The sequence below is a fragment of the Loxodonta africana genome, chromosome 15 (assembly GCF_030014295.1).
Source record: "Loxodonta africana isolate mLoxAfr1 chromosome 15, mLoxAfr1.hap2, whole genome shotgun sequence".
In the NCBI taxonomy this organism is placed as follows: domain Eukaryota; kingdom Metazoa; phylum Chordata; class Mammalia; order Proboscidea; family Elephantidae; genus Loxodonta; species Loxodonta africana.
The window spans coordinates 58784370-58807966 of NC_087356.1; positions in this window are offsets into that span (position 1 = coordinate 58784370).

Genomic DNA, 23597 nt, shown 5'->3' on the forward strand with positions numbered 1-23597 from the left:
AAGCCTTAGCAGAATCGAAAATATTGAAATATTACAAAGCATCTTCTCTGACCATAAGGCCATAAAAGTAGAAATCAATAACAGAAAAAGCAGGGAAAAGAAATCAAATACTTGGAAACTAAACAATACCCTGCTCACAAATGACTGGGTTATAGAAGACATCAAGGATGGAACAAAGAAATTCAGAGAATCCAATGAGAATGAAAACACTTCCTATCAGAACCTTTGGGACACAGCGAAAACAGTGCTCAGAAGTCAATTTATATCAATAAATGCACACATACAAAAAGAAGAAAGGACCAAAATGAAAGAATTATCCCTACAGCCTGAACAAATAGAAAGAGAGCAACAAAAGAAACCCTCAGGCACCAGAAGAAAGCAAATAATAAAAATTAGAGCAGAATTAAATCAGATAGGGAAGAGAAAAAAAATTGAAAGAATTATCAAGACCAAAAGCTGGTTCTTGGAAAAAATTAACAAAATCGATAAACCATTGGCCAAACTGACAAAAGAAAAACATGAGAGAAAGCAAATAACCTGAATAAGAAATGAGATAGGCAATATCACAACAGACCCAACTGAAATTAAAAGGATCATATCAGACTACTACGAAAAATTGTGCTCTAACAAATTTGAAAACCCAGAAGAAATGGATGAATTTCTAGAAACACACAACCTACCTAAACTGACACAAACAGAGGTAGAACAACTTCATAAAACCATAACAAAAGAAGAGATTGAAAAGGTAATTTTAAAAAACTCCCCCCCTCCAAAAAAAAAAAAAGCCCTGGCCAGGTGGCTTCACTGGAGAGTTCTACCAAACCTTCAGAGAAGAGTTAACATCGCTACTACTAAAGGTATTCCAGAGCATAGAAAAGGATGGAATACTCTCAAACTCATTCTATGAAACCAGCATATCCTTGATACCAAAACCAGGTAGAGACACCACAAAAAAAAAAAAGAAAATTACAGACCTATATCCCTCATGAACTTAGACGCAAAAATTCTTGACAAAATTGTAGCCAATAGAATTCAACATATCAAAAAAATAATTTACCATGACCAAGTGGGATTCATACCAGGTACATAGGAATGGTTCAACACTAGAAAAACAATTAATGTAATCCTTATCATATAAATAAAACAAAAGACAAAAACCACATGATCTTGTCAATTGGTGCGGAAAACACATTTGACAAAGTTCAACACCGATTCATGATAAAAATTCTCAGCAAAATAGGAATAGAAGGAACATTCCTCAACATAATAAAGGGTGTTTATACAAAGCCAACAGCCAACATCATACTAAATGGAAATAGTCTGAAAGCATTCCCCTTGTGATCGGAGCCAGAGAAGGATGCATTTTATCACCACTCTTATTCAGCATTGTGCTGGAGGTCCTAGCCAGATAGATAAAGAAATAAAGGACATCCACGTTGGTAAGGGAGAAGTAAAAGTATGTATTTGCAGATGACGTGATCTTATACACAGAAAACCCTAAAGGATCATCAAGAAAACTACTGAAACTAATAGAAGACTCCAGCAGAAAATCAGGATACAAGATAAACATACAAAAATCAGTTGGATTCCTCTACATGGATTCCTCTATACTAACAAAAAGAACATTGAAGAGGAAATCACCAAATCAATACCATTTAGAGTAGCCCCCAAGAAGATAAAATACTTAGGAATAAAACTTACCAGAGATGTAAAAGACCTACACAAAGAAAACTGCAAGACACTACGGCAAGAAACCAAAAGAGACCTACATAACGTGGAAAAACATACCTTGCTCATGGATAGGGAGACTTAACATTGTAAAAATGTCTATTCTACCAAAAGCGATCTATAGATACAATGGAATTCCAATCCAAATTCCAACGACATTTTTTCATGAGATGGAAAAAAAAATCACCAATTTCATATGGAAGGGAAAGAGGTCCCAGATAAGTAAAGAACTGCTGAAAAAGAAAAACAAAGTAGGGGTCCTAACTCTAACCGATTTTAGAACCTGTTATACTGCCACAGTAGTCAAAACAGCCTGGTACTGGTACAACAACAGATACATAGACCAGTGGAACAGAATTGAGAATCCAGACATAAATTCATCCATGTATGAGCAGCTGATGTTTGACAAGGGCCCCCAGTTAAATGGGAGAAAAAAAAAAAAAAGAAAACAGTCTTTTTAACAAACAGTGCTGGCATAACTGGATATCCATCTGCAAAAAAAAAAAAAAAAAATGAAACAAGACTCGTACCTCACACCATGCACAAAAACTAACTCAAAATGAATCAAAGACCTAAATATAAAATCTAAAACAATAAAGATCATGGAAGAAAAAACAGGGACAAAGCTAGGAGTCCTAATACATGGCATAAATAATATAAAAAAACATTACCAACAATGCACAAACACCAGAAGAGAAACTAGATAACTGGGAGCTCCTAAAAATCAAACACTTACACTCATTCAAAGACATTACCAAAAAAGTAAAAAGATTATCTACAGACTGGGAAAAAGCTTTTAGCTATGACATTTCCGATCAGCATCTGATCTCTAAAATCTACATGATACTGCAAAAACTCAACAACAAAAAGACAAATAACCGAATTTTAAAAAAAGGCAAAGCATATGAACAGGTACTTTACTAAAGATGACATTTAGGTAGCTAACAGGTACATGAGGAAATGCTCACGATCATTCGCTATTAGAGAAATGTAAATCAAAACTACAATGAAATTCCATCTCATTCCAACAAGGCTGGCATTAATCCAAAAAACACAAAATAATCAATGTGGGAGAGGTTGTGGAGAGTCTGGAACACTTATATACTGCGGGTGGGAATGTAAAATGGTACAACCACTTTGGAAATCTGGCATTTCCTTAAAAAGCTAGAAATGGAATACCATACGATTCAGCAATCCCACTCCTTGAAATATATCCTAGAGAAATAAGAGCCTTTACACAAACAGATATATGCACTCCCATGTTCAGTACAGGACTGTTTATAATAGCAAAAAGATGGAAGTAACCAAGGTGCCCATCAATGGATGAACGGATAAATAAATTATGATGTATTCACACAATGGAATACTATGCATTGGTAAAGAACAGTGATGAATCTGTGAAACATTTCATAACATGCAGGAATCTGGAAGGCATTCCGCTGAGTGCAATTAGTCAGTTGCAAAAGGACAAATATTGTACGAGATCACTATTACAAGAAATAAAGAAATACATTAAACACAGAAGAAAATGTTCTTTGATGGTTACGAGAGTGGAGAGGGAGGGAAGGAGATGGGTATCCACTAATTAGATAGTAGATAAGAACAATTTTAGGTGAAGGGAAAGACAACACACAATACAGGAGAGGTCAGCACAGCTGGACTAAACCAAAAGCAAAGAAGTTTCCTGAATAAACTGAACACTTCAAAGACCAGCGTAGCAGGGGCGGGGGTTTGGGGACAGAGGACATCTACGTCAATTGGCATAATAAAATCTTTTAAGAAAACATTCTGCATCCCACTTTGGAGAGTGGTGTCTGGCGTCTTAAATGCTAGCAAGTGGCCATCTAAGATGCATCAACCCACCTAGAGCAAAGGAGAATGAAGAACACCAAAGACACAAGGTAATTATGAGCCCAAGAGACAGAAAAGGCCACATAAACTGGAGACTTCATCAGCCTGAGACCAGAACTAGACGGTGCCCGGCTACAACCGATGACTGCCCTGACAGGGAACACAACAGACAACCCATGAAGGAGAAAGAGAACAGTGGGAGGCACACCTCGAATTCTCATAAGAAGACCAGACTGAATGGTCTGACTGAGACTAAAAGGACTCCAGAGGTCGTGGTTCCCAGACCTTCCGTGAGCCCAAAACAGGAACCATTCCCAAAGCCAACTCTTCAGATAGGGATTGGACTGGACTATAGGATAGAAAATGATACTGGCGAGGAGTGAACTTCTTGGATCAAGTAGACACATGAGACTATGTGGGCAGCTCCTGTCTGGAGGGGAGATAGAAAGGCAGAGGGGAACAGAAGCTGGCTGAATGGACATGAAAATAGAGTGGAGAGGAGTGTGCTGTCTCATTAGAGGGAGAGCAACTAGGAGTATACAGCAAGGCGTATATAAATTTTTGTTTGAGAGACTGACTTGATGTATAAACTTTCACTTGAAGCACAATAAAAAAATTTTAAAAAAAAGAAAACAAATTTGAACAGATGTACGTTTTAGAAATACAGAGAGATGATAGTTCAAGTCATTTACACCTGGTTGGGAATTTCCAACCTTTTTTAAAGTGCCTTTCATAAAATGTTTTCTAAAAAAGCTCAAATTGCTATTTTATGCTCTTTCCTGTTTCCCCTCCATCATCTATCTTTTCCTTCTCCCACAAAATATAGGAAAAAATACAAATCACAATGTAACTAGAGACTTGCAGGCTGAAGCAAAACAGGAAAAGACTTACCAATGGGTAGAGATGGAGGCCAGGTTTGCAGAATGTCCCTGACAATAACTGTACTCCTTGATCCTGGTTCTAAATCCTTCTTTTTAGGTTTCATTTCATATATCGACAAATGTTCTTGCTTTGAGAGTGAACATTTGCAGATACATGAAGTGAAACCTAGAAAGAAGGACTTAGAACCAGGATCAAGGAGTCTAGACATAAACTCTGATTTCAGAGCCCCTGCCTTCATCCGCTCCCAGAGTTCCTGAGTAGTGCAAATGGTTAACAAGCTCAGCTGTTAACGGAAAGATTGGAGGTTCAAGTGTACCCAGAGGCTCCTCAGAAGAAAGGTTTGCCGATCTACTTTTGAAAACTCAGACACTGAAAACCTTAAGGAGCACAATTCTACTCTGACAGAAATGGAGTACCCATGAGTCAGGGTCAATTCAAAGGTAACTGGTTTCTTTGGCCCTCAACCTCAATTCCTAAAATATTATTTAATTTTATTAATTGCTTTGAATCCCAGTAAAGATAAACTTAATAGAAAATCTTTATTCAGTCATTAGGAATTTGGAATAAGAGTGGTCAGAGTTAATGAAATGGTACCCTAAGTGCCTTTACCCAGTAACCCAGTGCCCTCGAGTCGACTCCGACTCATAGAGACCCTATAGGACGGAGTAGAACTGCCCCTTTAGACGTTGGAAATAAAAGAATGAAGTGCTAGAAACAGCTCCATCACTTTAAGCTTTGGTGAAAACGATTCCTCTGAGAACCTTTATTTTCAATGCTTAAAAATATTATAGATCAATTCTTTGGGGATACTTCTTGCTCCCACCTCACTGTAGCTTAGAGGAGAGTCATTCTGGAAAATTTCAACCAAAGCAGAGGTGCCCTTTGTGAGGTATAGGCCAGAGAAAAATTAACGTGTTTTGGTATACTTGCTTTGTTTTGTTTTTAAAAAGTCGAGACCTTTTTTTCCCCCCAGCTACCCATAAGTCACAAATAGCTTTTCTTTCAAAGTTCAACCTTGTCAGGCTGTTAATCCTCCATGAGGAAAAGTGCATGCGGCAGGTATAGAAAGGTTTAGCTTTCAAATAGGGACGTTATTAACTTTTACATTCCTGTTTGGCTGCCTCCTTCCTGGTCAATCTGAAAGTCTCTTGGGGACTAAACACTTGAGAAGCTGCGGTACTAAGATGGCTAGGCAAACCATTTTCTCTGTGACTGCTAGTTCACGGCCCTACAATTCTCCGGAAGGAGAAAGGTGACGTCAGTATGAGAAAACCCCACAGAGAGCAGAGCAGGATGGGAAAAGATGGCGGGAGAGCTCTCAGAAGGGCACCCAGGAAGTGCAGGACCTCCTGGGAGGGGGACAGTGTGGATGAGGGTGTCAGGATCTAAAAGCCAACTCACAGTGAGCTGAAGAGTATCATTTCACCCTCAAATTTTACTGGGGCATGTTACCCTTCAGGTTTGTTGTCCATCTGTTAGCTGAGTTACTGCTAAACTGGGTTTTCAGGGCAGCTTTCCAGAGCACAGAAGGGGGTGAGGATTTCAAGTAAAAAGATATGATTTCAGTCCCAGCTCCAGTTTAGACAACTCACTTAACCTTTCCAAGATTTTTATGAAAGCAGTAATATGTTGTTGTTGCTGTTGTTGTTTTGTTGTTGTTATGTGCTGTCAGGTCAGTTCCGACTCATAGCAACCCTATGTACAACAGAATGAAACACTGCTTGGTCCTGTACCATCCTCACAATCAGTGCTATGTCCGAGTTCATTGTTTCAATCCACCTTGTTGAGGGTCTTCCTCTTTTACACTGACCCTCTACCAAGCATGACGTCCTTCTCCAGAGACTGGTCTCCTCTGATAACATGTCTAAGTTGAGACAGAGTCTCGTCATCTTTGCTTCCAAGGAGAATTCTGGCTGTACTTCTTCCAAGACAGACTTGTTTGTTCTTCTGGAAGTCCATGATATATTCAATATTCTTCACCGACACCATAATTCAAAGGCATCAATTCTTCTGTCTTCATTGTTCAGCTTTCACATGGCTATAAGACGATTGAAAATATCATGGCTTGGGTCAGGTGCACCTTAGTGCTGAAAGTGATATCTTTGCTTTTTAACACTTTAAAGAGGTCCTTTGCAGATTTGCCCAATGCGATACATCATTTGATTTCTTCACTGCTGCTTCCGTGGGCGTTGATTGTGGAACCAAGTAAAATGAAATCCTTTACAACTTCAATCTTTTCTCTGTTTATCACGATGTTGCTCGTTGGTCCAGTTGTGAGGATTTTTGTTTTCTTTATGTTGATGTGTACTCCATACTGAAGGCTGTGGTCTTTGATCTTCATCAGTAAGTGCTTCAAGTCCTCTTCACTTTCAGCAAGCAAGGTTGTGTCATCTGCATCTTGTAGGTTGTTCATGAGTCTTCCTCCAATCCTGATGCCCCATTATTCTTCATATAGTCCAGCTTCTCGTATTATTTGCTCAGCATACAGATTGAACAGCATACAGATTGAATAGGTATGGTGAATAATTATAGCCAAGAAATGCACTGGAAATGAGGTAATAGTTTTCAAACATTTTATAAACTGTAACAGGCTCCACAAAAGTGGTTATTTATGTTGTGCTTTATCAGTATATGGCATTCTGAGTATAAATCTCGGCTCTCAAAATGACCTCAAAATAAACCCACAAAGAGCGAGAAACATCATTAACCACTACAAGGTGACTTCATGTAATGCAGCAATCCTCAAACTTTAGCAAGCTTCGGAATCACCTAGAGGGGTCCCTGAAACAGATCACTAGGCCCTGAGCACAGAGTTTCTACTTCCCTGGGTCTGGATGGGGTAGGGCCTGAGAATTTGCATTTCTGACAAGGTCCCAGATGAAGCTAATGTAGTCGACCAAGATGGCACTGTGAGAGTCACTGGTGTAGTGGTTAAAAGCACAGCCTTCTATCGTCAGAAGGCACCAGTTCAAATACCAATTCTGCTACTTACTAATTTAACAAGTTCACTGTGTCTCAGTTTCCTCGTCTATAAAAGGGAATAATATTAATATTGACCTTATAGAATTTCTGTGAGCTAAAACGTAGTCTAACACACATAAAGTCTCAGAATGGCACCTGACACAAAAGATGTGCTGTGGTGACTGCCATGAGTGCAGACACCCTGTTCTCTGTGGACACAGCTTTCTGTCCTTTAAGGAGCTTTAAAACCAAGTCCTGCAAAAATTAAAATAGATTATCCTAATTGTGTGTCTTTTAAAACCTATAATATCATTTTTCATTAACAAGAGGATAAAGTAATATTAACATGTTGTATCAGTCAGGGTCCCAGCAGGAAACAGATGGCGCACTCAATATAGAAAATTCTAGAAAGATTTATCTACTAAGGGACTATTAATAGTGTGTGGGTGTTGGGAACCACAAAGGATAGTATAGTAACCTGGGGCTTCATAGTAGCGAAGCTGAGAACACTACCAGGCTAGAAAGAATAAGAAGGGAGGATGCAGTTCCTGGAAGTGGCACAGAAGAATCCTTTAGAGTTGGTTGCCTTGAAAGAAGTAGCAATCTTTGATCAAGGAACATAGCCAGCCCTAGGCTACCTGGTAGGAAGGGAGCCCAGGGTATTAACACTCTGCCTCACCCTCCTCCCTCCCTCCATCACCATCAGAGTTCTCTCTTGACCAAACCCCTACAGGCCAGAAGGCATGGGAACCAGGGATGTATCCAGCATAAACGTGTTGAGTATTTGCTATGAACTAGGCACCACTGCAATTACTTTTACACGTATCATCCACCACCCATCTGTCAGTTTGGCATAAAGTGGTGGCTTGCGTGCTGCTATTATTCTGGAAGCTACGCCACTGATACTTCAGATACCGGCAGGGTCACCTGTGGTGGACAGGTTTCAGCAGAGCTTCCAGACTAAGACAGACTAGGAAGAAAGGCCTGGTGAGCTACTTCAAAAAATTAGCCAATGAAAACATTATGAATCACAAAAGAAAATTGTTCAACTTGCTAGCTTTGGACATGTCATCTGGAAGGATCAATCGCTGGAAGCAGCCATCATGTTTGGTGAAGTAGAGGGCCAGCATGGGCAAGGGAGACCCGCAATGAACGACTCCAACATGCTGGCAATTGTGAGGATGGTGCAGGCCCAGGCACTATTTCTACCTGTTGTGTGTGAGGTTGCCATGAGTCAGAGGTGATTTGATGGCAGCTAACAACAAGAGCAGCGCCTATCATATCATTTAATCTTTACAGCTTGCAGAAGCAAACTAAGTTTAAGTAACTTGTCCAATGTCGTACTGTGTCTGGATGTTCAAACCCAGGCAGTCTTATTCCAGAGCCTGTCCACTCAACACATACAGCAGAGGAAGTCTCAGGAGAGAAATAGAAAGAAACGGAGATAAACATTCTTGGTTTGTATAAGGATAAATGCTGAAAATGGCAGCTATTAGAGAGTTGTGGGATCTAGGGCCTCAGTGGCCTCATCTGCCTTCTTAAGGTTAAAAGCAAAAATACAAGGAGGCAACGTTGTCTGCACACCACAATTTCAAGTTGGTAAAACATACCTGTGTTAAGTGATAACAATGACTGTATACGGCATTGAGGTGATAAATGATTTTCTTTTAGAGTCCCTCTATTTTCTGAAATTCTTACAGCCAGATTGAACTCACATCTTTTTAGCATAAAAGCAATCAAATAAAATTTTCAAAAATAAAGTACAATGAAAGGTGAACCAGACAATCTTCGAGTTCCCTTGAATGTTTTATGAGCCTAAATCTGGATGTCAATCTCTTTTCATCTCCTTTTTTAATATTAAATCAATCCGACAAACATGGAATAAAGGCCCATAGAATACACATCAGGTGTGTAGAATTCAACGCTTAAGGAAACTTAGGTGGAGGAAGTGAAAGGCTAGGGAAGTCTACAGAAACCATAATGAAGCCCTCCAGAGCGGGAACAGTTTTTACCCTCCTCTTGCATCTGATTCATCTTCTGGAACATTTTCATGACCTTAAACAAGGTCATAGAGATTTAGGATCGGGTGGGACAAAACTAATTTGGGCAGATAGTCAGGTTTTGAAGCATCCCTGGTGAAATTTGCCACCAGAGCCTTGGTTTCTTGAAAGCTAGAGTGCCGTGTGATGGGTATTTTGCTCACTGGATGGGAGTTGATGTGAACGGATTCACCAATATTGCAGTGGGCTACTTACTGACAGGTGAGATATTCCAGCTATGCCCCTTACCTACAGGTGGATTATGGAAAGCCATCTTTAGTGTCTTTTCACTGAAACAGCAAATTGCCCTGTAAGGACTGTATAACCAGCAGGGTTCCTTCCCAAGTGTCAAAAAAAGAGTGAAAAGAGGAAGTTGGGCTACCTAAACAGATAAAGGGGAAGGTGCCTACACTGACAGAGTTTAATTCAGTAATCAGGTGGGACATAGGTTCAGGTTGACCAATAGTGACAATGAGCTTGGGATCAGGGCAGGGATGTCAGCTGGGCTCCTAGCCTAGCACAGAGATTGAGTCTAGCATGGTGGCCAAGAAAGTGGGCTTTAGGAGTCCCTGGGTGCACACAATTGCTAACCGAAAGAATTGAAATTCAAGTGCATCCAGACGGGCCTCGGAAGAAAGGCCTGGTTATCTACATCTGAAAAATTGGTCATTGAGGAAGAAGAAAAAAAAAAAGTGGGCTTTGAGCATGAAGTGTCTTTACTCCTTACAAAGACTATGACTCTGTGCCTAGTTACTCAAACACCGTGAGCCTCATTTTCCTCGTTTATAAAATAAGAATGGCAAAACCTACCTCTTGGAGTTTTTATGAGGGCAAAATGAGATCATATACGTAAGATGCTCAGTGTGGGACCTGGTACATCATAACTGTCTTGCAAAGAGTAGCTACTGCTATTACCAGTAATCCAGGAAAAAAAAAAAATCAGGTCATCTCAGTGAGATGTGATGTAGGATTGATGCTTTGCCTTCTGCCTTCTATTACTACTTTGCCCAAGCTTCTCGTGTCTTTAATCAAGTTCATCTATATAAACTTTATTACTGTATTATTACTGGAAAGCATGCTAGAGAATTAAGAACAGAAATGGAGAATGGCTTACCCAAGGTGACATAACAAACTACAAAACTAGAATTAAGGCTTCAATGCCTAGGGATCCCACATAGTTCACAGTGTCAATACAATTTATTTCAAGTTGTATCTATTGAGCACCTACTATATATGGGGGAAACAAAGATAAGGGAGGGTTCCTATACTCTCAAAGAGCGTCTAAGAAATCAGAGCAGATTTTCCAAGATGAGTTTTTTTCCGTGGAATACTAGTTAGTAGTTGTTACATGAAAAAAGTGTTCTTTGGAAGTTTCAGGTAAAAACAAAAGTAAACAGGTTTCTAGACTGTACAACTTCTCAGAGCCTTTAGGATGCTGACGTACTTTACAAACCTCTAAGAGAAATAAAAAATAGTACACAACACTTCCCAAACCTATTTAGCCACAAAACTCTCTATTCATGTTGTGTCTCATGGGTCTAGTGTTCCAGGAAGAGATTTTGGAAAACACTAGAGTGGAGGACCACACCAAATACACAAGCAACTCTAAGGTAGATTAGGTGAAGTGCAGCATGTTATAAAAAGCTGGGTAGAGAGAACAGGTGTTCCAGTTACTGAGATTCTGGAACAGCTTCAGGGAGAAGGTATGGTTTCAGATGGCCCTTAAAGAATGGATCAAATTTTGTGTAATCGATACACAAGCAAGAGCAGCCTAGGAGGCAAGACTAGCCCAAATCAGGAAAGGAATGAGGCCAAAAGTGTAGAGCAGTGGATTGGCCCCATTGGATTAGCTTATAGAATGACCGTAGATGATCAAAGGAAACTAAGTCAGAGAGAGAGAGGGTGGAGCCATGTTATGGAGTAGCACAAAACCAAAGCAAAGAGTCATTAGAAATGATTGGAAGTGACTCCCTCTGGCAAGAACGTGAAGACTGGACTGGAGCAGAGAAAGTTAGGGGGTGGGAAGACCAGGTTAAGGTTATTCATTAATCTTGACAAAAAGTAATTATGTCCTGAACCAAGGAGGTGGCAACTAAGAAGTTGTGGCCAAAACGTTTTCGATAGAAACATTTTAAAGGTTAAAATTTAGGTGATCTAGTAGATTCTGAATGTTTCATCATATTGAGTGGCATCTCTTTTGTTATTATTATTTTATTGTTAAAATACACACAACAAAACATACAACCATCTCAAATTTTCTACATGTATAATTAGGTGACATCGATGACACTCTTCAGGTTGCGCAACCATTCTTGGTTTTTCAAAACACTTCTACCACCATTAACATAAACTCAATGCCCCATAAGCAAAATCTCCCTCCTATCTGCTCCCTCTCACCCCTGGTAGCCACTAATAATCTTTGGTTTCTATATATTTGCTTATTTCATGTAAGTAAGATCATACAGTATTGGCCCTTTTGTGTCTGGCTTATTTCACTCAGCCTGTTTTCAAGTCTCATCCGGGTTGTAGCATGTATCAGGACTTCATTCCTCTTAATGGCTGAGTCACATTACATTGTAAGCATATACTACATTTTGCTTATTGATCTATTGATGAACATTTAGGTTGTTTCCACATTTTGACTCTTGGAAAAGTGCTGTGATAAACAGGGGTGTACAGGTTAATTGACATCTTTTGATAGTTACAAGTGGTCAAGCTATGTATATTGAGTTTCAGAGACTGAACCCAACCTATGTTCTTCTCTGCTACCAGGGCATAAACTATGAGAGCATGATTAAGTTGCTAAGGGATAGGTATGTAAATTTTCAAAAGAAGATTTCACTGGCAGGAACCAGTAACGCAGATAATGACAGACTCCTCTGATCCCCAAACCAGAAAACAAACCAAATCCACTGCCGTCAAGTCGATTCCGACTCATAGCAACTGTATAGGACAGAGTAGAACTGCCCCATAGAGTTTGAAGGAGCACCTGGTGGATTTGAACTGCCGACCTCTTGGTTAGCAGCCATAGCTCTTAACCACTACGCCACCAGGGTGGTTATTGGGTGAAACTGAACAAGAGGTAGAGCTGAAACCCAATGTGCGTTTCCCTTCCATAACGCTGATGGCTGCATGTATCTGTGAAGGTCCCCAAAACACCACTCACTTAGAATTCTAGGTTCTGAAAATCAGAAACCAGATATAAAATTGCTACCCATAATGGACACAAACAGGCCCTTAGAGCAATTAAAAACCCAGTCTATGTTCTCTTGCAGACTAATTGGACAAAGTACAGCAAGTGGTGTTGCAAATCTAATTATTCAGAGGGGCAGCTGACTCTCTCAGGGCTCCTGACCTGGATTCCACAGCCCAGAGAAAGCTTGCCCGCTGCTGCCTCCGGTGAACATGAGTGAACAGAAAGGCCCTGCCCTCAATCCGTCAGATCTGGACCTCCTGCCCCAACCTGTGGGTGGCAGATGTTTTCCTCCTTAATTGTCCAAGATGAAGATTTGCAAACAAAAATTAAAAACATATTCCCCAGACCATTGTGGCCAATCCCATCCCAGGTTTCAGGAAGAAAGATGAAGGCTACATCATGCAGCCTCCGTGAGTAGATTCGCTTGGCCACATGAGGACCTGAGTTTCTTTTAGTTCCCACATTCCCTTCAGGTATCTCTTCCAGGAGCTGTGGCGTGTGCTAGAGCAGAGGGGATGGACACCCTTGCCCTCATTCATTCATTCATTCACTTACATGTATTTTTGGTGTCCTGGCCAAAGGACCAGGCCTGACACAATGGGAGATGAAAGTAAGAGGCAGAATGTCACCAAAGCAGTGTGGAGATTGGAGTGATAGAAACACCACATCTAAATGAACAAAATCCAGAAAGTGATCTTTGAGCCATGCTTGAGGACAAGAAAGTGTTTTAATAGGCAGAGATGATAAAGAGGACTTTCTTTAGAAGAGAAATAGTGTCAGTAAGAAAATAGTAGGCAAATACTTACGAGTCCCATTTGGGGTCCAGTAGAGTAAGCCAGACCGAAGGAAAGCATCATATGAGTAATTACCTGTGGTTTATGCCTGAATTATGTGACTAGAGGGATCTTAGATTATTTGCATGAGTGATAAAACAACAATAACCCTGTTTGTATTTTATGGAGATTTGCATGATCAAAAAGGGCTTTGAAGAATTAACTTGGTTGCAGAAAAATACACAAAATTAAATTAGAATGTAACACACACACACACACATTCTAATTGTACTATAAAAGGAAAGAATTGATTTATCAGCGCTTGCCCCTTACTAGCCAAGCCCACTCTTCTGTCTGGCTATCCAGCTGGTAGAAGCAATAATCTTTACACGTCTACACTTGGCAAAAACCAACTACAGATCATTTTAAACCTCCAAGTTTGTTTTGGAAGCATGTACATCCCTTTGGATATAATGAGATATATTCTGAATGATAAATATCAGCTGATTCATGTATGCAGGGCTTCAGTTTAATAACTGTTTAACAAAAAATTATTTGGCTATTGTTGAATCTTAATAAACATTTTAAATAATAAACTGGCCTGTATTAACAGCTGGCTATTAGCTCTCTTACTAGCTATTACCCACTAATGTAACTCTTTAGATTTAATGTGGTGTTTATCATTGTTTATTTTCAAAGTTGTTTCTTAGACCTACTACTGAATCTTTATACCTCCAGATTCTCAGAGTTCTTAGCTAACATTGACAATGACTTTTCTTTTTTTCTGAACCTATCACGACCTCCATCCAAACACAGCTGCACAACTGGGCTTGTTCAGGTAATGACCTACTCAAATGAATAATCTACTTCTAGGATCCTGCCTCACCCTCATCTTTCTAGACCAGACTTCTGCTTGGTTTCTATTATGATGAACTTTAGACTCACTATAACCCATAATTCTTTGGAGTGATGGACACCTGTTGAAGGGACTTCTTACATGAGGCACACCATAAACATGAATTGTTCTTCTCAGTCCTTTTATAATCATGAGGAGATTGGAGAGCATATTTAATGAAAATGAATCTCGTTATCTTATCACCACTGAGAAAACACAGCAGAAGATTAAGGTGCTGATAGTATATACGTCCTGTGGTGCCAGATTCCAGCCCCCAGCTGGAGCACCATCTTCACTTGGACCTCCAGAACACGCCCTGGCTCCTTTAAAAGCCTCCAGTGAGAATTCAGGAATTGTCTCTGTGGAAAGTACGAGTTCCCCCTAGTGCAGCCTGATAAATCACAGATAGTAATAGCTCTTTCCAAAATAATCCTTAGGCAGAAGCAAAATCCAACTAAGAAGGTTGTTCAGAGTCGAAACCTGGGACCTGGATCTGTCTTTGATTTAAGTCTATAAATACGTCGAGGGGTTTCTTTGTCACTGTTGTTGACATAATGTATTATTACTATTTAGCTATTATTCCTTTAATGCCCATATATTTTTGTCTCTTTATTTCCTGCCATGGCCTTCATTCAATGGACTGACTGTCCACTTTTAACCCTTAGTCTTCTGCTGACCATGTTGTAGGTCTCGTCCTCTCCACTCTCACTATCTGGAGTGAGTCCCATACTTTAGGAGAAATTTCTAGAAACAATACCCCAGTGTGAATGGAACGGATCCAGGTTTCTAAATTGCCCTGGTTTTCACTCCATGGTGGCAAGAATTACTAGAGACGGGATTTTTTTCCCCCCAGGCATAATCCTTATAATCTTGATTATGTCATTTTCACAGTTTAAGAATAAATTGAACTTTTTATGTCTAATACGCAAGAACCCTCAGAAAGATTTCCGGCACTGTTCTGACTGCAAATTTTCATCTTGAATTGGCTGGAACTGGTTACAGTGTGGTTTAATTGGCAGAGATCTGAAAGTTTCACCAGAAGAGTGTGCAGACAGAGTGTTTCATTATTTGTTCACATTCATGATTCTTAATGTGTACCATGGGATTCAGTCTCTGAAAGACCTGGGACCCTATCCTGAAGGCACTCTGTCCTCTACCTTTCTGTGGAAAAAGTCCTCCCCATTCTTTCAGGTAGCATAACTGCCTACAACTGGATAAGCCAAGTCCTACCATCAGGCATTTTAATTACACATTAAACCTAAGTTTCTAAGACCCCAGGTTATCACTTCACCCACAAGTTCACGCTTTGTTTCTTTTTGATTTATGGAACAATCCAGAATCATAATTCCGTTTTAAAAGATCATAAGTTAGTTTCATTTTCCTTCTTTAGAGTATAAAAAAAAGAGTGTAATTATTCCTAATTCCACAAATACTTTGCAAAGTGACAATGTAGTGACTAGGAACACACACTTTCAACAAATTTCTCTTATCACCAAACTCTATAAAAATGTAACCTCCTCCAAAAATTACGACGTGGTTAGGGAGTTTTTATTAGACAATTTTGGGACTCAAAAATTCTTTGTGACTGGTTCTTCCATGTTTCAGCACATATGTAATTATCATTAATTGCTTTGCTACACATTTCCCTTTTCTATGGAAGGAAAGAATAGTTCAGGGAAAAATAAGAACATTGGGAAAAGCAGAGAGAGACCCTTTTCTTTGTTAATTGCATGGGGCTGACAGTCTAGTGTACAGTCAGCATTTTAATCAGCCCATCTTTTCACGTTGTGACTCTGAACAGCTGGAATGTTCTACAAGACACAGCCCAGGATAAAAGGGCATGGCATTGCATGGCTTCAAATCTAGCAATCAGTCAGTCACTCAATCTCAGTCTCTCTCTCTCTCTCACACACACAGACACACACACATACACACACACAGTCTGTCATCCTGCTGGATGGCATGTACTTTACAAGCATGTGAGTTGGCAGACCTATACTCTTGACCTTCTTTGAACTTCATGCCAGGAAAAACCAGGGAAAACCAGTAGCCTGCTCACTCAAGTGCATGGCTCCCAGTGACCCATTATTGGTTCCGCACACTCATGGTTTGGAAAATCAGGCTGCAAGGCTCTGGAGCCTCGCCCCAATGCAGCTCTGTGAGTAAGGACAAGAGATAAGATTCAGACCTCAAGGCATATTTCTAAAGGGCCCATGAAGGTCAGAGGAATAGCCTTCCCTGTCATTAGCTTTCTCCCATTCCTACAACAGAATCAGCCTCTGTTTATGGCCAGTCCTCGCAGCTTAAGAAGATATGCCTTGCTTAGCCAATTACAGTGGAAGGCTCGCAAGAAATAAAAAGACTGGCATTTGATGGAGACCAGAGAGATGAATAATTCTTCATACTTGGGTCTCTTAATTATCTGAGGTTCAACAGACTCTGGACAACCTTCCCTTCATTATTTCTGACCCCAGGTTTCTGAATTTGGACAACGGAATCCAAAGCTGAAAGCTGGACACAGGGCACGGAGCTTATCTTCAGACTATTTCCAGGAGAAAGTGCCAGTGAGATTGTGAAACTTCTGTTTTAGCAAGCTCGAGAGGTAGGGATAATAATAACTCTCTGCCTTTGTGTGTGTGTATGTGTGTGTGTGTGTGTGTTGTAGATGCGCTAAGTGCTTCCTAGACATTAGCTCATGCAGCCCCACAGTTCCCTGGTGAGGCAGGTGAAAAGCTCTGATGCCTATTTCACATGCATTGAACATCAACAAAAGTGGAGTCATGAAAACCTCAGAGAAAGTCAGTAGTGCTTAGTGAGTTGTTTCCCTTGATTCACAAAGATCTGATTGATAAATATGGATTAAAGCTCTACTGTGTACTTCAAATTGTTCTGAGTGAACTAGATATACTAGGAGAACAGGAAGTACAGCCCTTCCTCTTGAAGTTCTAATACTTTTAGGTCAGGAAATAAAGCAATATCTGTAAAGCAACTAAAGGACGATATAGGGCAACAAGTCACCATGTGTGAGAGTTGGGTGTGGACTAGAATTGCTACAGAAATCCTCACCATTCAGGTATCAAGGTCATGTCTTAGTAGAAGATTGCTGTGGTCCCTTTTTATGCACCATTAGGGATATGTGGGCTTCTCTGTGGAATTGCATTTTCTCTTTCTTCTATTAGAACAAGACTTCAGTGGTTTTGTTTTTGAGACTCTGGAAGTGCTCTCAAGCACTTGACCTCCCTTGGAGTCCTCCAGCCCAAATACCACAAGGACAAACACGATGCCCTGGAAACTGCTGATGACCCCTGAGGGAGGCAGTTGGTACCCTAGGTGCTTTGGCATGGGCAGCCGATGGCTTCTCATTGGGAGGGCACATTTTTCTGTGAACTTGTTCCCTGTGGTTCTTCCATTAATGAGCCCATGGGTCAAACCTAGAGGCAAAGGTTGAACACGGCTCAGCGCCTCCCTCAGCCTCCCGCCATAGGGTGTCGGAGGGGAGCCTGGAGGGCCCAGTTGGGCGGGGGGAGGCGTTCCCCCCTGTCTCTCTGTCAAAAAATAAAATAATAATAATAATAATAATGCTGACGATGAAAAGTCCATTATGTCTTGAGGGCAAAAATAACATTTTCATTCTAAAGTCTACGTGAGGCATCAAGACATCTTCTGGTGGAAAATGGTGAACTTGCACATCGGGAAGTGCAAAGATTATTTAATCAAAGCCTTTAAGAAGATCAAACCTAATCATGAGATGTTAAAAATATATATAAAAGCAGATAAGAAGAGGTTTTGTCTGTATGACCAGAATCTTTAAGTCAGAAAAGAACCTTTTAGGTTCTTCCATGACAAGGGAAATATGTCATTTTTTTCTCTCCCTCAGCAATCCAATTTATTCACAACAGTGAGTAGGAGATAGTACTTAAATAGTTTGGGCAGCCAGAGAGCCGGAGAGCTGATATTTCTCTCAAGTCTGTTTTCACTCGTTTTCTGTATGACTCTTCAAAGAAAGGGATAATAGAGAAATTCCACAAAATATGAATGAGTAGGTATCATGGAGAGAATGAGCAAGATCTGAGAAGACCGTGGGTCCCCCTCTTGATAGGCCCTGGAGAGGTTCTAGGATTCAGATCCTTATTCTTAAGATCAAGCCAGGAACAGCTTTACAGAGCATCCCCTGTGGACAGCAGGATGCAGGAACAGGACCCTCACGAAGAAAGCCTGTAGAAAAAACCAGGGTGGAAACAACATTGGGAGTGCAAGATCAAGGGTAGTGCATTGGTTAAGAACCAGGTTGCTGAATGAAAGGTCTGTGGTCCAAACCTACCAGTTGCTCCACAGGAGAAAAGACCTGGCAATCTGCTCCTTTAAAGATAACAGCCTAGGAAACCCTATGAGGCAGTTCTACTCTGCCACATAGGGTTGCTATGAGTCGAAATTGACTTGCTGACACACTACAACAACAGGATTTTAGTGCCAATGATGTTTTGCATTTGTTAATATTATTAACATGTCACTGCGATCATAGATTGTCCATACAAATTCATGTCTACTATGTTTAATGTAGGAAACCCTGGTGGTGTAGTGGTTAAGTGCTATGGCTGCTATCCAAAAGGCCAGCAGTTCAAATCCACCAGGTGCTGCTTGGCAACTCTGTGGGGCAGTTCTACTGTCCTATACAGCCACTATGAGTTGGAACTGACTCAATGGCAATGAGTTTTATGGGGTTTTATGTTCAATGTATGGAGCCCTGGTGGTGCAGTAGTTAAGAACCTGGCCGCTAACCAAAATGTTGGCAGTTTGAATCTACCAGCCACTCCTTGGAGACTCTGTGGGGTAGTTGTAGTCTATCCTATAGGGTGGCTATGAGTTGGAATCGACTTGATGGCAACGAGTTTGGTTTTTTTGGTTGTGTTCAACATATAATGGGGCTATGTTAATACCAACAGCAACCATTGTGCCAAGCATGAGCTAAGCACTTTCATTCATTATGTTTAGTTCTCTCAACGACCCCTAAAAATAGGTATTATCTAATCTCATTTTGCAGTAAGAGGGCCAGAAAGTTTAAGTAACTTGCCCAAAGTTGGTTAGGAAAATCCAGGCCTAGAAACCATCTGAGATTCACATAATTACAAAGCATTTGCTCTTTTCCTTACTAATTTGCAATTCTTTTAAAATATGAGGACCCCTTTCTATACCCAAAAGAAAAAAAAATTCTAGAAATTCTGCAGGAACGCAGTTGCGTTTTCATGAATGCCGTCTGCAGACAATACACGCACTGACATTCACAGGCCCTTAGCAATCTCTCCACAGCCCCAGAGACTTCCATCCCTCATCTCCCAGAACTTAACAAAAGCATTAGGCGTAAAGCAAACCTGAGTGATGGGCCAGGCTTTGTATATCTCTCTCCAACGGGACTCCCCTATAGAAAAGGAGAAGAGGCCGACTAGCTGATAGGCTACAAGCTAACATAGCAACCACTGTCCCTCTTGGAATTCCTGCAAGCTTGTGACCCTTTTTTGATATCTTCTTCCTCCAACATGTTTGCCAGATGACTGCTTTCTTGTCATTAGTCTCCAGGCTCACTTGAGTAAGGTAGCCACTATTGTTTAATCAGATTTTACCTGTAAGAACATCATGGGACAATTTTCCAGGTCTCGTATCCTGCTAGAGATGGCTCTGTATACAGTTGCATGGGCAGAGCAGGCAAACATATAAAATATAATGATGTACCAGTGCGTATACGAACTATAAGGAGCCCTCATGGTGCAACAGCTATGGGAAAAAGACCTGGAGATCTACTTCCATAAAGATTACAGCCAAGAAAACCCTATAGGGCAGTGCTACTCAGTCACATGGGGTTGCTATGAATCGGATTCAACTCAACAGCACCCAACAACAACAACAATATGGACTATACGCACACACACAATATCAATGATATTAATTACTATTATATAAAATGTGCACATGAACTAAGGGGAAGTGAAAAATTAGAGGAATGAGAGCCATATGCATTTATTTTAAAAAGTTTTATTGATGGAAGGAAATGAGTTATAAGCAGATTTTGAAAGGAGAGAGAAGATAAAATGAATACTCCTGCTATGAGAAATACTCATGAAGTAATGGTGAATCAGGCAGCATACAGGCTATAAGTCTTGATATATTTACAATTTAACTGATAACAAAGGAATAATTCATGTTAAAAAACAAAAACCTAAAGCAAACAATATAAGACAGCCTATATAATATCACTGTTGAGTTTTTGTGTTATATATGTCCATTTTATTTTCTACCACCTCCCTGGGGAAAGGGACCCAGAACAAGCATTGGGCTTCTGCCCTTCCTTGGGTTCCTATCCTGCCTTCTTCTGCAACCAAGGTCAGGCCCCGGAGACCACAGCAGGAGGCAAAGGCAGGGCACATGTGTTGGAGCCTTGGAAGCTGTACATGGGCTGACTTCCATTTGGAAAAGGATAAAAGGTAAACGTAGGAACTGCCATAATGGCTGTATCCGCCTCTCTCTCTCTCTTGCTCTGTCACCTCTGAAAAAGGGAGCAAGAGCAAGTAGCAATGAGCCTTTCGAAAAGGAGGGTGGATACGGGTTTGGCTCTGCATGCTGTGAGCAGTGGCCTCTGTACCTGATGCCTGGGCCTAGGGAAGACATGGGTCTCCGCAATTGTGGGACAGCTGATCCTCAACACACTACCTCAGGGCCTCACCATACTTTAAAAACTTTCTTAAAGCAAGCCTCCCACTACTTTGACGAAGCTGCCATTTATCTTCTAGTATGACATATACATAATCAGAGGCACTTGGAGATTATGGACCAAATCGCAGGAAAACTCATTAGTACACTGGGGATGAGAACGGGGGTTCTGGAGACCAGCATATGCAGACACAGATCTTATCCCCACAGTGTGTCTGGCTACTTCCTCCTTTCAGTGGCTGGATCTGGTTTGGGGAGAGAAGGCTACCTGCCTTTACCGAGAATTTCTCTACATAAGCCCTTCCACATTTCTGATCTCATTTCATCCTTCCAACAAGCCTTCAGGGTAGAAGTATTGTTATTACCCTTATCTCATTGAGGAGGAAACAGTTGTTGTTGCTGATGTTGAGACAGTCCCCAACTCATGGAGACCTTATGCACACTAGAACAAAACACTGCCTGGCCCTCTACCATCACCACAGCCAGTTGTGGATTGGATGGTTGTGGCCCATGGGATTTTCTTTGACTGATTTTCGGAAGTAGAGATTACCTTGCCTAAAATCAAACAATCAGTCAATAGAGGTTTGATTCCAGGCCAGTTCAGCTTGATCCAAACCCAGACTCTTTGGACCACAATATAGCTTTGAAGACAATACTGATCCTGGAACATATTTAGCATAAAGAAAAGTGTACGTGATGCCTGACAAAAGGCACATTGGCAAAAAGATGCCTGGGAAGAGCAGGTTTGATGTATAAAGCATTCAGCGTAGGCTATTTCATGATTTCGGAAGCGGAAATGGTCCTTGGGATGATAGTATGTCCACAGAGCCGTGAGGCTGGGTGCGTAGTGCCCCAGGAACATAACAACTCCATGTTCGATCACTGACAGCCCATCTGGCCAAGGAGCCAGTTCCTTTAGTCTTCAGCACAACAGTGAAGCAGGAAAAGTTTGACCTTGGCGTGTCCTTCTGCTCGTGTTACTACCATCCTTCCTTACAATTGTTTTAAAGATACTTTCCCAGAGTAACCTTTATCTCTGTTCTTTTGGTCACTCTTTTATTCTGATAGAAGTTCATGGTCTTGTTTATGCTCTGCTCCTAATCTTGGATCTTTTTTCTACCTTCTCACCACTGCCCGTTTTCCTTTCTGTATTACTCCGCATTTCTTACTTTAATTTCCCATGTATTTTTCACTCCGAAGACAGGAAGGAGAATAGAAGAATGAGAATGGGAGAGATCTTCTGCTTCCTCTAAATGATTCATTATTTGATTTTTCTTCCATTATATTCTTTGAATGAGCATTATAAGATCTACAGTAACTAGATACCCCATCTTTGTCGTACGATCTTTTGCTATGTTGGCACTGTCTAAACAAGCATTTCAGAGCATCTTCATTCCCCTTCTTTATCTCATGAATCTGATGGTTGAGTTTCCAGCTAAAGAGAAGGAGAAGAAAGGAAGGAGAGAAAAGATTTGCAGAAAAGCCAGGCAGGCAAAGGCCAAGACCTTGTCAATTTCCTTGGTTATTTAGGCCTTCATATTTTTATTCTTTTGGCAGAGGGGGAAGTGGGCAGCAATTCAGTGCTTGTGCACACACACACATTTAATAAACTTGTGGGATGTCAGAGTTAGAGAGGCACACAGGCTCCTTCGCTTTAGAGATGCAGAAAGTAAGACACAAGGAAGCAAAATGGCTTGTTAAGATCATAAAACCAGCTAATGGTTCAACTGGGACTAGACTCCAAGCATCCTGACTCCCCTGTTTCAGTGTTCTTGCTACTGACCCATCTAAAGAGGAATGCTGAATCTTTCTAACTTCCCCTTTAGTAATCACTTTTGGCTCTATTATCCATGAACTTGTCTGAAGTCTTCTTGAAGCTATTTCTGTTTTCAGTGTCGTGCCCCCAGGCAAGAGCCTGAAGCCGCTGGGGCAGAGGAAGATGGAAATATGAAGGGTTTTATTTTTGTACTCTCTCAGATGCATGGCCTTTTTCCTTCTGAGGGAGTCAGAGGCCTTACAACTTATAAGAGAGATCTAGAGGTGAAAGCCTTTGTCTGAGAGAGGAGGGGCATGGTAAGCGGTTTGTTAGAATTTCCCAGGAAATTAATTACCTTTACTTCCACAGAAAGAGGTTGTCAGCTGACACAGATATGCAGGATGCTCCAGTCCAATTCTGGTATTGAACACCTGTCCAGTTCTTACATCATAACCATCAGTGAGCCCAGAGTCAGAGTGGCAAGTCAGTGATATCTCAGCAAGGGTCACAGCTTGTTTCAAAATACTCGTTCATTCCTGCCAGACTTGGAGCCCAACTGCCCAACTAGCCCCTCAATACTGTGGAAACTGCCAGTGAGGAAACCAGCTGTTCCTTCTCCAGGGCTGGATGATGGCAGAGTCAGAATAGAACCCAAGGATCCTAATTCCCATACAAGCTCTGGTTTTGTTCTGGGAGAGGTTTTCTTTGCGTGGGTGAGTTGCTCAGAACTAAGAGATTTTTTCAAACATCTCTTGAAAATGAAAAGTTGAGAAAGGCCTTCTTTTTAATGACCTCAGCCCCCTCCTCTTAATTT